This window comes from Macrotis lagotis, chromosome 1 (genome assembly GCF_037893015.1).
Source record: "Macrotis lagotis isolate mMagLag1 chromosome 1, bilby.v1.9.chrom.fasta, whole genome shotgun sequence".
NCBI classification, from domain to species: domain Eukaryota; kingdom Metazoa; phylum Chordata; class Mammalia; order Peramelemorphia; family Peramelidae; genus Macrotis; species Macrotis lagotis.
This window is the reverse complement of record NC_133658.1, coordinates 778,003,579-778,014,832: the sequence shown is the minus strand read 5'-3', so window position 1 is coordinate 778,014,832 and position 11,254 is coordinate 778,003,579. Positions and strand designations below refer to the sequence as shown.

Here is an 11,254-nt window from a genome sequence, read left to right as displayed (position 1 = left end):
TATGAGGAAGATGGCAGGTCAAGGTGGTAGTAGTGATTTGATTTGCCTGGATAACACTGCCTCTTCTCTTTCTTTCAGGATGCATTGATGCTTTAGCTAGCCTGGCTTGTTTACTTCATATATGGAAGTTGGTTGCCTGGTTGTAAGGATGGCTTGTCTCTTTTTTTTTCCTTCAGATGATGTCTTTGATGGCTGGACTGGAAGCTACCTCATTAGTTTGGAGGTTGCTTCCATGTTCAGGTGTCTTGTACCTATGCTTGTTAGTAGAAATTGGACAGCAGTTGGTGCTTGTTGTGGTAAGGAGCAAGAGATCCTTCTCCACAATGAATTTCTCCCCTTAATAATAGCTGTATAAACTGAATATGAAGCAGATCTTCAAAAATAGGATGGCAGTTGTTATTTTAAGTCCCTTGACCATAGATTCTTCAGATGTCTCCATCAAGGTCTGAGCTAAGATAATAATTAAGGTGGTGGTTGTCATTTTACTTAATTGATTTATGGAGAAAATGATTATTGTCAAAGTAGAAAACACAATGTCCTGATCTATAGATGAAAGTACTAGACTGATCTTAGATCTCCCTCCTTTTTTGTCTTTTTCTCTTTTCAGAGGACAGTCTAGAACATAGCAAATAGAGAAAGACAGATCTCAGGACTAACACAGATTGAAAAAATGGTAAGGAGAAGGAAGAAGGAGAACAAGAACTAGAACAAGAAAAAGAAGTAGAAAGAAAAGAGAAGAGGGGGAGGAAGAGGGAGGAAAGGAGGAGAAAGAGAACAAAAAAGAAGAGCTACTGGCTTAAACTTCGATACTGGCAAAATTCTACATTTTGTATTAAAGGACTGCCTAGAATATTTAGAAAAATAAGTGGAAAGAAGAAATTGTTTATATGGATTCAAGACCAGATTATTATAGCCAAATTTCATCTATTTATGCTTTTTTGGGAGAGAATCACTATATTGTTTAGTTGGAATATTCTTTAAATATAGCATTCTTAAATTTTGTTTGAAGCATTTAATTAATCAAATTCTTTTGGGGGGGGGGGCGTTGAGAGACAATGGGATTAAGTGAATTGCTCAAGGATAGACACACAACTAAGTAAATATCAAGTGCTTGAGGTCAGCCTTGAAGTCAGATCTTCCTGTCTCCAGGGCTGGTGGTCTATCCACCACACCACCTATTCTATCCACTGCACCTTCAGATTCTTGTGAATAAAATGTAAAGGCATGGATATGGAATCACTTGAATAAATAGGTACAAAGAGAAAAAAATCAATTCTTCAGTCAAACTTGGAAAAATGTCTCCAGTAGTATGTCCCAGGAATTTGAACTTGGTCCTGAAACCAGTTAAAATTTTTCTAAAGCTCAAAAACTTAAGTAAAAGTAAAAATTGCATATTTATCCAATTTGTAAATGACACAAATCTGGGAAGCATAGTTAGTACACAAAATCCAAAAAAATATTAAGATATTAAAATGTGAGCAAAATCAAACACAATGAAATTTAAAAGAAATGAATACAAATTCTTATACTTAGCCTCAAAATACTAGTTTCACAATTAAAATAGGTTGAAAACCTGACTAAATAGGTGTCTTTTTTCTTTTTTTAATGAAAGATATTATTTGTTTTGAGTTTTATAAATTTACCCATGTTCTTGCTTCCCTCCTCCCACCCCCCACTGAAGGAAGTCTGCTAGTCTTTACATTGTTTCCATGGTATGCATTGATCTAAGTTGAATGTGATGAGAGAAAAATCATATCCTTAAGGAAGAAAAATAAAGTATAAGAGATAGCAAAATTAGATAATGAGATAATGGTTTTTTTCCTAAATTGAAGGTAATAGCCTTTGGTCTTTGGTCAAACTTGACAATTCTTTATCTGGATATAGATGATATTCTCCATTGTAGATGATCCAAAATTGTCCCTGATTGTAAATGAGCAAGTCCATTACTGCCATGTTGCTGTTAGGGTGCATAATGTTCCTCTGGTTCTGCTGTTCTCACTCAGCATCAGTTCATGCAAATCCCTCCATGGCTCCCTGAATTCCCCTCCCTCCTGGCTTCTTTTTTTTACTTAATATGCCACAGTACTAAAATATTCTTGTCTAAGAATAAACATAATACCCATTCCCCAGAAAAACATAGAACCTCATGAGAAATAAAATAAAAGAGAGAAAAAAATGTGTTTCAGTCTGTGTTCTGCTAACATCAGCTCTGTCTTGTGCAGTTGACATTATTTATCATAAGTCCATCACTCCATATTTTTCCATAGTTACTGTTACTGATTGTACTTCCCTTCATCCATTTCTCCCTGCTACCATATATTGCATTTTCTCTCTCCTTTCACTCTGTCCCTCTTCTAAAAGGTACTGTAGGGCAGCTGATTAGTGCATTGGACAGAGCACTGACCTTGGGGCCAAGAGGCCCCATGCCCACATATGATCCCAGAGATCCAGCAACCACCTGGTCCTGGTGAGGCCACACAATCCCAGCACCTTGCAAAAAGTAAAAAGAAAATGTGTTTTATCTGACTATTCTCTCCTATGATCTACCCTCTCCTCTACTACCCACATCTCCCCCTTTCCTCTTTCCCCTTCTCTCCCTTTCACTCTATTGAGTATGTTTCCTCTCTGAGCCATTTCTGATGAGAGTGAAGGTTACTTCATACCCCTCACCTTGCCCCTCTTCCATATCATTGCAAAATCTCATTTCAAAAAAAATATCTTTTATATGAAGTATATTAGCCTATTCCACCTTTCCTTTATCTTACTCCCAGTACATTTCCTTTTTAGCCAGCAACTCCATTTTTATAATATATTATATCTTCAAGTTCATCTCTCTCCTGTGCTTCATTTATAAAATCTCCTTCTAACTGCTCTATTAAATGAAAAGGTTCATATGAGTGTTATCAGTATCATTTTTCTATGCAGGAATACATGCAGTGCATCATCATTAAGTTCCTCATACTTGAACCTTCTGCTCCACTCTCTATGCTTCACCTGAGTAATATACTTGAAGGTCAAATTTTCTTTTCAGCTCTGGTCATTTCAACAGGAACATTTGAAATTCCCCTGGTTTGTTTAAAGTCCATCTTTTCCCCTAGAAGAGGATGTTCACTTTTTCTGGGTAGTTGATTCTCAGTTGCATTCCAAGATCATTTGACTTCTGGAATATTATATTCCAAGACCTATGAACCCTTAATGTAGTTGCTTCTAAGTCCTGTGTGATCTTGACTACAGCTCCACAATATTTGAATTATGTCCTTCTGGCTGCTTGTAATATTTTCTTTTTGACTTGGTAGTTCTGGAACTTGGCTGTAATATTTCTGAGGGTTGTTTTTTGGATCTCTTTCTGGGGAAGATCAGTGGATTCTCTCAATTTCTATTTTGCCCTCTACTGCTAGGATATCAGGACAATTTTCCAGTAGGAATTCTTTAAAGATGAGGTCAAGGCTCTTTTCCTGATCATGACTTTCAGGTATCCCAATAATTTTTACATTATTCTTCCTGAATCTGTTTTCTAGATTGGTTATTTTTTCAATGAGATGTTTCACATTTTCTTCTAATTTTTCATTCTTTTGGTGTTGAAGTATTGTATCTTGATTTCTCGTAAAGGCATCAGCTTCCTTTAGCTCCATTCTGCATTTTAAAGATTTGTTTTCCTCAGAGAGCTTTCTTATCTCCTTTTCCATATTTAAACTGTTTTACCCATTTGACCTATGTTGGTTTCTAACATTTTTCATCAGCATTTTGGATCTCCTTGACTAAACTACTGACATAATTTTCGTGTTTTTCCTGCATCTCTCTCATTTCTTTTCCACATTTTTCTTCTATCACCTTTACTTGATTTTCAAAATATTTTTGAGCTCTGTCATAACCGGAGCCCAACTTCTATTTTTCTTGGGGTCTTTAGATGCATAAACCTGTGCTTCCTCAAATTCAGATTGAGTATTTTGATCCTCCTTGAGATCATAGACAAAGCATTTGTCAATGGTCAGGTTCCTTTTTTTCCTATTTACTCAATTTTCCAGCCTGTGCTTGGCTTTGGGGTGCTTCCTGAGCTTCTTAATTTTATTGGAACATCCCTACAAGGACCTCAATGTGTGAGGCTCTGACTGCCCTCCTGGTCTGTGAATGTCCACAAGAATACCCCTCTGCCATGGGGCTGAGGAGGGGAAGTCCCTGTTCTATGGGTGGCCTAGATTGAACTCAAGATCAGAGCCTGTGGTCAGAGCCCCAGAGTCCTGTTCCAGGGATAGAGGACAGAAGTCTCCCTCCACTCCCTTACCTTCAGTGGGCTGCACACTCGGGGCACAGCTGCCTAGATGCTCCTGCTTGCTAGCTGCATGTGCCTGCTTATGTTTCCTAGATCTGGGCTGCCTGGTGCCACAGATGTGGTTCTCAGTACACTCAGTGCCCAAACCCTAAGCATGATCACAGCACTCAGCTCACTTAGTGCAGCTGCACTGAGTGCTCTGAGTACCACATTTGTGGCACCAGGCAGCCCAGATCCAGGAAACAAAAGCAAGCCTGTGCAGTTGGCAGTTTCATTTAAGATGAGTTTTGTATCTGCCTCTTCATGAACCCATTCGGGGCATTCTTACAAAAATATTTGATTGGTTTGCAATTTTCTTCTCTTGTACATTTACAGATGAAGAAACTGAAGCAAATCATGTTAAGTGAGCTGCCTTGGGTCACAAAATTAATAAGTGTCTGAGGCCTGATTTAAACTCACAAATTTGAGTCTTTCTAATTCCAGACCTGGCATTCTATCTTTTGTGCCTACAATCTTAAGCAATATCAAATAAAATGCAAATTATTTTTGTTTGGATTTAAGATGGTCTAGGCCTCTGAGGTGTCTTCCAATTTTGTGAATCTGTGGCATATGTCTATATTTAGAAAAAGACATGACTAGAATTTTTCAGTATATAAAAAGAACGGGTGGCAAAAGGTGTTCCGTAAATAACAAAACTCTGGGAAGATGTGTGCAGAAAATATGATTAAAACTATTTGAAAATCATTGCCCATATATTCTCAACAGAAGTGGGACTAATTTGTTTAGAAATTCATTCTACAATAAGTTAAACTAAACTAAACATATTCTATCATAGTATTATCTCCTCCTTGTTTAAGATGCAACATGTTTCTGTTGATTTAATTTAAAACTAAAAGTTCTCAAAATTCTCTAGGCTATAGGATTATTTAATTCCAGAATCATTCCAGAACTCTGGGAGGTGTGTTAAGTTGGAGCCATTATGTTTGTGCCTTTTTAAACATATTTGAATCATTCATTTCATTCATCTTTATTGTTATAGATACAGTAACTTATATGATGTATAGTTTAAAATTGCTGAAGCATTTTTATTTGAATTGAACTTTGCTTTTATAAGACATTTCAAGATGATACATATTTTAACCACATTCAAAATCATTACTTGTCAAGGCCCTGCTGTAGGTAACAACTTTAACCAGAGTAAATTCTAAATATTGAGATGAACTAACAAATCTAATTTGTGGCTTGACATAGACCCAGCCACAGGCCTTTTTTCATATTAAAAGGGAGAAAAACAAGGACAATTTTATTAGTCGCTATAAACAAATTAAGTGGGATATCTTAAAAATTATTCAAGCTTATGGAATGTGAAAGACCATGAAAAAATTAAAGTTCCTATTCATACCTTCACACTCTCTCTTCTAATATATATACATATATATATATATATATATATATATATATATATATATATATATATATAACTTGTTAAATTGAAAATATACTCATGACTGTCAGTAAAGGCTCAAATTTCCTTCATTTTAGCAATTTGGGAAACATAATTTCTGGGTAATTGTTCACTTTTTTTTAAGAAGTGTTGGCATTTTACAAAAAGGTCAATGGCACTCTTGAAAGCTGAAGACAAACATGGATACAGTTTCATAGTTTATATGCCCTTGAAATGGGGTGCTCCTGAGAGTGTCACTCAATTCTAATTAATTAACAGTTAATGAGAGTCTGAACATGGCATCCAAGTCAGCTGTACATGAGAGTTGCTTTTTCCCCTGCTTCCATGAAGCAGCTTAAAGTAAAAAGGCAAGTAAATGATGCATTATGAGCTATTTAAAATCCAGAAAAGAATGGTTTGAAAGCCTTACCCAAAAGGGCAGAAGGAAGCCAAGAAACATGGTAAGAAAAAGTCAAAGAAAGATCCTGGTGCCATTTTTAGGAAGCTGAGGGAAAAAAATGCAACAGCTGAAGAACTAAAGCAGCAGCAGCAGAAACTTAATGTAAGGAAGAAGAACAGATATTAAAGCATGATGAAAATAATTTAGTTTATCAAAGATCCAACCAGGAAAAATGGAATTTGTAGGAAGAAAAGCAAAGTCGTCATGCAAAACATTCTAGCAAGATTTAAAAAAAAATCATTTTGAAGAAAACTTCAAAAGATAATTGAGGTCTCAGGTATTTTTCTGGAAGCTTTGATGCTAAAGATTCCTTAATATGTAGCTATACCCAGGTGGAACAAATCATTATGTAGACTAGAGGAAACAAACCCCAAAATTATTTTTTATCTTGAATATAACACATCTGGTGCCAAAGGAAAACTTGGAAAAAAGGGTCCATAGTTTGAAGAAAAAAAAACCCAAAATTTATTTTAAAAATATCATCATTTAGAAAGGAAAAGATGTCAATGATATTTGTCCTTCATTCTCAAAGAAGACCATGACATTAGGAAGGTGAAGCCATGATAATTCCAGGAATTCGATTTTAGTTAAGAGGCACTGTTCTGCATTACCAGCCTCATTTTTTCCTCTATAACCATTTGGATCAGTGATCAAATATGGATCAGGATGACTGGAGATGATCCTGGATGCAGAACAATCAAGGTTAAATAACGTACTCAAGGGCACACAAACTAGTGGGTGTCAAATATCTGAGGCCAGATTTGAACTCAGGTATTCCATTCACTGTACCACTTAGCTGCCCTAAAAGAAAAGATAAGGATGCCAGGGAAGAAGAAGAAGCTGGACTTCAAGCAGGTGTGGCATATGTTTGGGTGGAAAGAGCCTTTTGATATTCCTCAGTAATTTTTGCAAGATTTAAAACAAAGTCATTTGAGTTTGTGTGATTGGTTTCCCAATTGTAGGCAAAGCCAGACTAACCAATAGTTTAAAATTAGCATATGTGTGTCAAACTGGGTCTTAGGATATACATACAAAATATCAACACTGTCAAGAGCATCACCATAATAGATAGTCCAAGCATTGTTGCTTCTCCTTTTTAATGGTTTCTTTTATATCGTTACAATAAACTTGTAGTGAAGTAAATATAAACCCCCCTTCCTCCCTCAAAAGATAGAAAAACTTTAAGAGAAATGAAGTGAGAGAAAAAAAAAATTATCCTTCAGTCTGTGTTCAGATTCCATCAGTTCTGTGTCTGGGATGAGTTGTCTTCTTTATCATATATACACCAGAAAAATTATTTCAATATCTTTTCCCACCATCACTATTGCTAGCTCCTTCCCACTCCTATTTATGCTCTCTGTCTTTTCACCCTGTCCCTGTTCAAAAGCGTGTTGTATCTGAGTACCCTCTCTGATGATCTTCCCTCTCTTCTCTCACCTGCTCTTCCCCTCCCCTCCCCTGTCCCCTTTATCCCATCCTTTTCCTCTTATTTTTGTCTTGGTTAAGATAGATTGCCATACCCTATTAAGTGTGTATATTATTTCTTTACTGAGTCATTTCTGATGAGAATGAAGGGTCACTCATTTCCCCTCCCCTCCCTGCTTCCACTCCATTGCAAAAGCTTTTTCTAAACTCTTGTATGTGAAATACCTTAGTCCATTCTACCTCTCCTTTTCCTTCCAGTACTTTCCTTTATCACCCATTGACTCCATCTTTATATTATGCCATTATATTCAACTCCCTCTTCTGTCTTGTCTATATATACTCCTTCTAACTGCTCTTATAAATGAGAAGGTTCCTTTGAGTTATCAGTATCTTCCTTCCAAGAAGGAATACACAAAGTTCATCCTCATTAAATTCCTCATAATTAGTCCTTCTTGTCCACCCTCTCTATGCTTTGCCTGAGCCCTGTACTTGGAGATCGAACTTTCTGTTCAGCTCTGGTCATTTCAACAGGAAAGTTTGAAAGTCCCCTGTTTCATTGAAAATTCCTATTTTCCCCCTGAAAGAGGATGTTCATTTTTGCTGGGTAGCTGATTCTTGGTTGTAAACCAAGCTTTTTGCCTTCTGGAATATCATATCCCAAGCCCTACCAGCCCCTAATGTAGATGCTGCTAAATCCTGTGTAATTCTGACTGTTGTGCCATGGTAGTTGAAGTGTTTGTTTCTGGGAGCTTGGAGTATTTTCTCTTTGACTTGGGAGTTTGGGAATTTGGCTATAATATTCTTGAGAGTTTTTCTTTGGGGTTCTTTTCAAGAGATGATTTGTGTATTCCATCAATTTTTATTTTACCCCCTGCTTCTAGAATCAGAATTTTACTGTATTATTTTTGAAAATTTTTTGGCATTACTTTTTGCAAGGCAATGGATTTAAGTGACTTGTACAAGATCACACAGCTAGGTAATTTTTACATGTCTGAGGTTGGATTTGAAGTAAGGTCCTCCTGACTCCAGGACTGGTGCTCTATCCACTGCACTTCTTAGCGTACCCCACCGTATTATTTATTGAAAAATAAAGCCTAGGCTCTTTTTTTGTAGTTATGATTTTCAGATAACCCAATAATTTTAAAATTATCTCTTTTGGATCTGTTTTCTAGGTCAGTTGTTTTTTTCCACATTTTCTTCTAATTTTTCATTATTTTTGGTATTGTTTTATTGTTTCTTAATTTCTCACAAAGTTATTAGCTTTCTTTAGCTCCATTCTACATTTGAAGGAATTATTTTCTTCAGAGAGCTTTTTTATCTTCTTTTCCAGTTCACCAATTCTCTTTTTAAGACATTCTTCTCCTCATTTGCCTGTTAGGTTACTTTTTACAATGATCCTAAATTGGTTTTTACCATGTTATTTTCTGCAGTATTATTTTGTATTTTTTTTCACTAAACTGCTGACTTGGTTTTCATGATTTACCTGCAATGTGTTCATTTCTCTTTTAATCTAATTTTTCCTCTACCTTCCATAGTTGTTTTTCAAAGTCTATTCTGAGCTCATTCTTATCCTGAGCCCATTTCCTACTTCTCTTAGAGGCTTTTAATTCAGAAGCTATTATTTTTTTCATCTTCTGAGTGAGAATTTTTATCCTCCATGTGACCAAAATAATTTTCTATGGTCACGTTCTTTTTCCTGCTGTTTTGCTCATTTCCTCAGCCTATGACTCATGTACTGCACTTAAAAGGCTTTGTTTGGGGGGAGGGATTGGGATACTCCATAGGAACCTTAATTCCTCCAAGGTTTTATGAAAGGCTCTGACTCCTCTCTTGCCTGTGCTGTGATCCATAGATGAACACAAGCACTTCCATCTGCCCTAGAACTGTGAGGAGGGTCCCTGTTCTGCTATGATAGGATGGGGAGCCCCAGAATGTGACCTGGATCTTAGGGTGGGAAAACAGCAGAGTCCTCAGGGAGAGCAGAGAGACCTCTGCAGTCTCTCGCTACTCCTTTAATATCTATGGGCTGAATGCTCTGGAAGTGCTGGGTGGCTTCACAGGTTTCCACTGCAGATTTCCACTGCAGATTTCCACCATTAGGCTGTTCTGAGACCAGTGTGAACCAAGGCTTTGCACTCATTCTGTTGCCACAGAGTTCTCTCACTTTGCCTTCAAGTCATTCCTGGCAATCCCTGGGCCAAGAAGTCTAGAAACCACCTCTCTATGCCCCAGATCCAGGTGCCCCCCAGGTTCCCAAGTGCCCTGAAGGCTGTTTCTGGAAGGCTGGACTGGTTTGGTCCAGCCTGGCTGCTCTGCAGCTCTTTCCAATCTCCAGTCCCAGTGAAACAAAGCTGCAGATCTTCTAAGTTGTCTTGGACTGGGAAATTATATCATACAGTCTTTCTGTGGGTTCTGCCCCTCAAAATTTTGGCTACAGTCATAATATGATGGGCTTTTGAAGTTTTGGGGGGGACAAGTTTCAGAGAATTCCCACCCTCTTGCAGCCATCTTGGTTCTGCCCTCTATTGCTTCTCCTTCTGATGTTGTAGCTCCTCTTGCTTTGAGATGTCCCACAAATATTGAAGAAAGAGAACTATTAAATTCAGTAACTACAATTGGAAAATACTGCAATAAACAGCAGTTTATAAATAATCCCAGGCTATAGATATTATCAGGAATTCTTGATTCTGCTAGCACAGAAGAGAAAGAAGTTGTGAAAAAGCAGCCAACCAAATGTGGAAGAGGCTGCAAAATTGTTCTGGTCTCAGTGGATAAGCCTCAAAATGAGTAACTACTGTCAGACTACTCCTCATTGGTGACTCTTTCTCTGCATCTTTGTGAGAGCATTGTAGGAGATAGCAGGGTCTTAATCTAAACAGCTAAAAGTTATAGGACTGCAATTAAAGCCATCAGAAGTCTCAGATTTTAAAATAACATACTATTCCTATGTTCTGATCTAGTTAGTGGCATAATGGGGAGAAGTATCTGCCCAGTGAAGTGACAGAATGGGAAGAAAATCAAGAGGAAGAGGAGAATAGTGATGGTTCTCTATATAAAGAGGAAGAGGATGAGGACAGGGAATGATGAAAATGATGATGAAAAAAAAGCAGGTTAGGGGCCATAAGACTTGAAGTTTAAAGAGTACCATTGGACAAAGAGCTCCTGGGACTTCCAGAATAGAGTCAAGATGGCAGCAAGAAGCTAACATGCTCCCAGAGCTTTTCCCTACCAAAGATAAATGAAGCCTCTGCATAGACATTAAAGCTACACATCCCAACAAGAAAAAGAGAAGATCCAAAGAAGTTTTCCACCAGTAGATATCAAGGAAGATCTCCAGTGAAGGTCTGTCCCTTTGGGGGAATAGGGAAAGCAAAGCCAAGTGAGGCAGAGGAGCAGAAAAGCCATCTGGAGGCTTTAAGACACAGTGCAATCCAGGTCCCAACAGCTTAACAACAGTAGAGGTCCCCATATCTAGATAGCAGGCCAGCAGGAGCATCCCAACAACAAAGTCTATACCTTGGGAACATGAGGCCAAAAGACAGGACTGGATTGGGAACAAACCACTACAGCCAGAACCTGGACATAACGGAGAAAATAAACCTCTGCAAAGGCAAGGCTTGGACTACATAGGCAACATTTTGGCCAATGACAAGCC

The 11,254-nt window shown here is 37.6% G+C and overlaps 2 pseudogenes; both read left to right on the top strand.

Annotated features, from left to right (window-relative positions):
- The first annotated feature begins 6,093 nt into the window (after positions 1-6,093).
- On the top strand, positions 6,094-6,664 carry LOC141506937 (guanine nucleotide-binding protein-like 3; annotated as a pseudogene).
- Positions 6,665-6,993: 329 nt separating this feature from the next.
- Positions 6,994-10,683, top strand: LOC141506934 (guanine nucleotide-binding protein-like 3; annotated as a pseudogene).
- Positions 10,684-11,254: the final 571 nt, after the last annotated feature.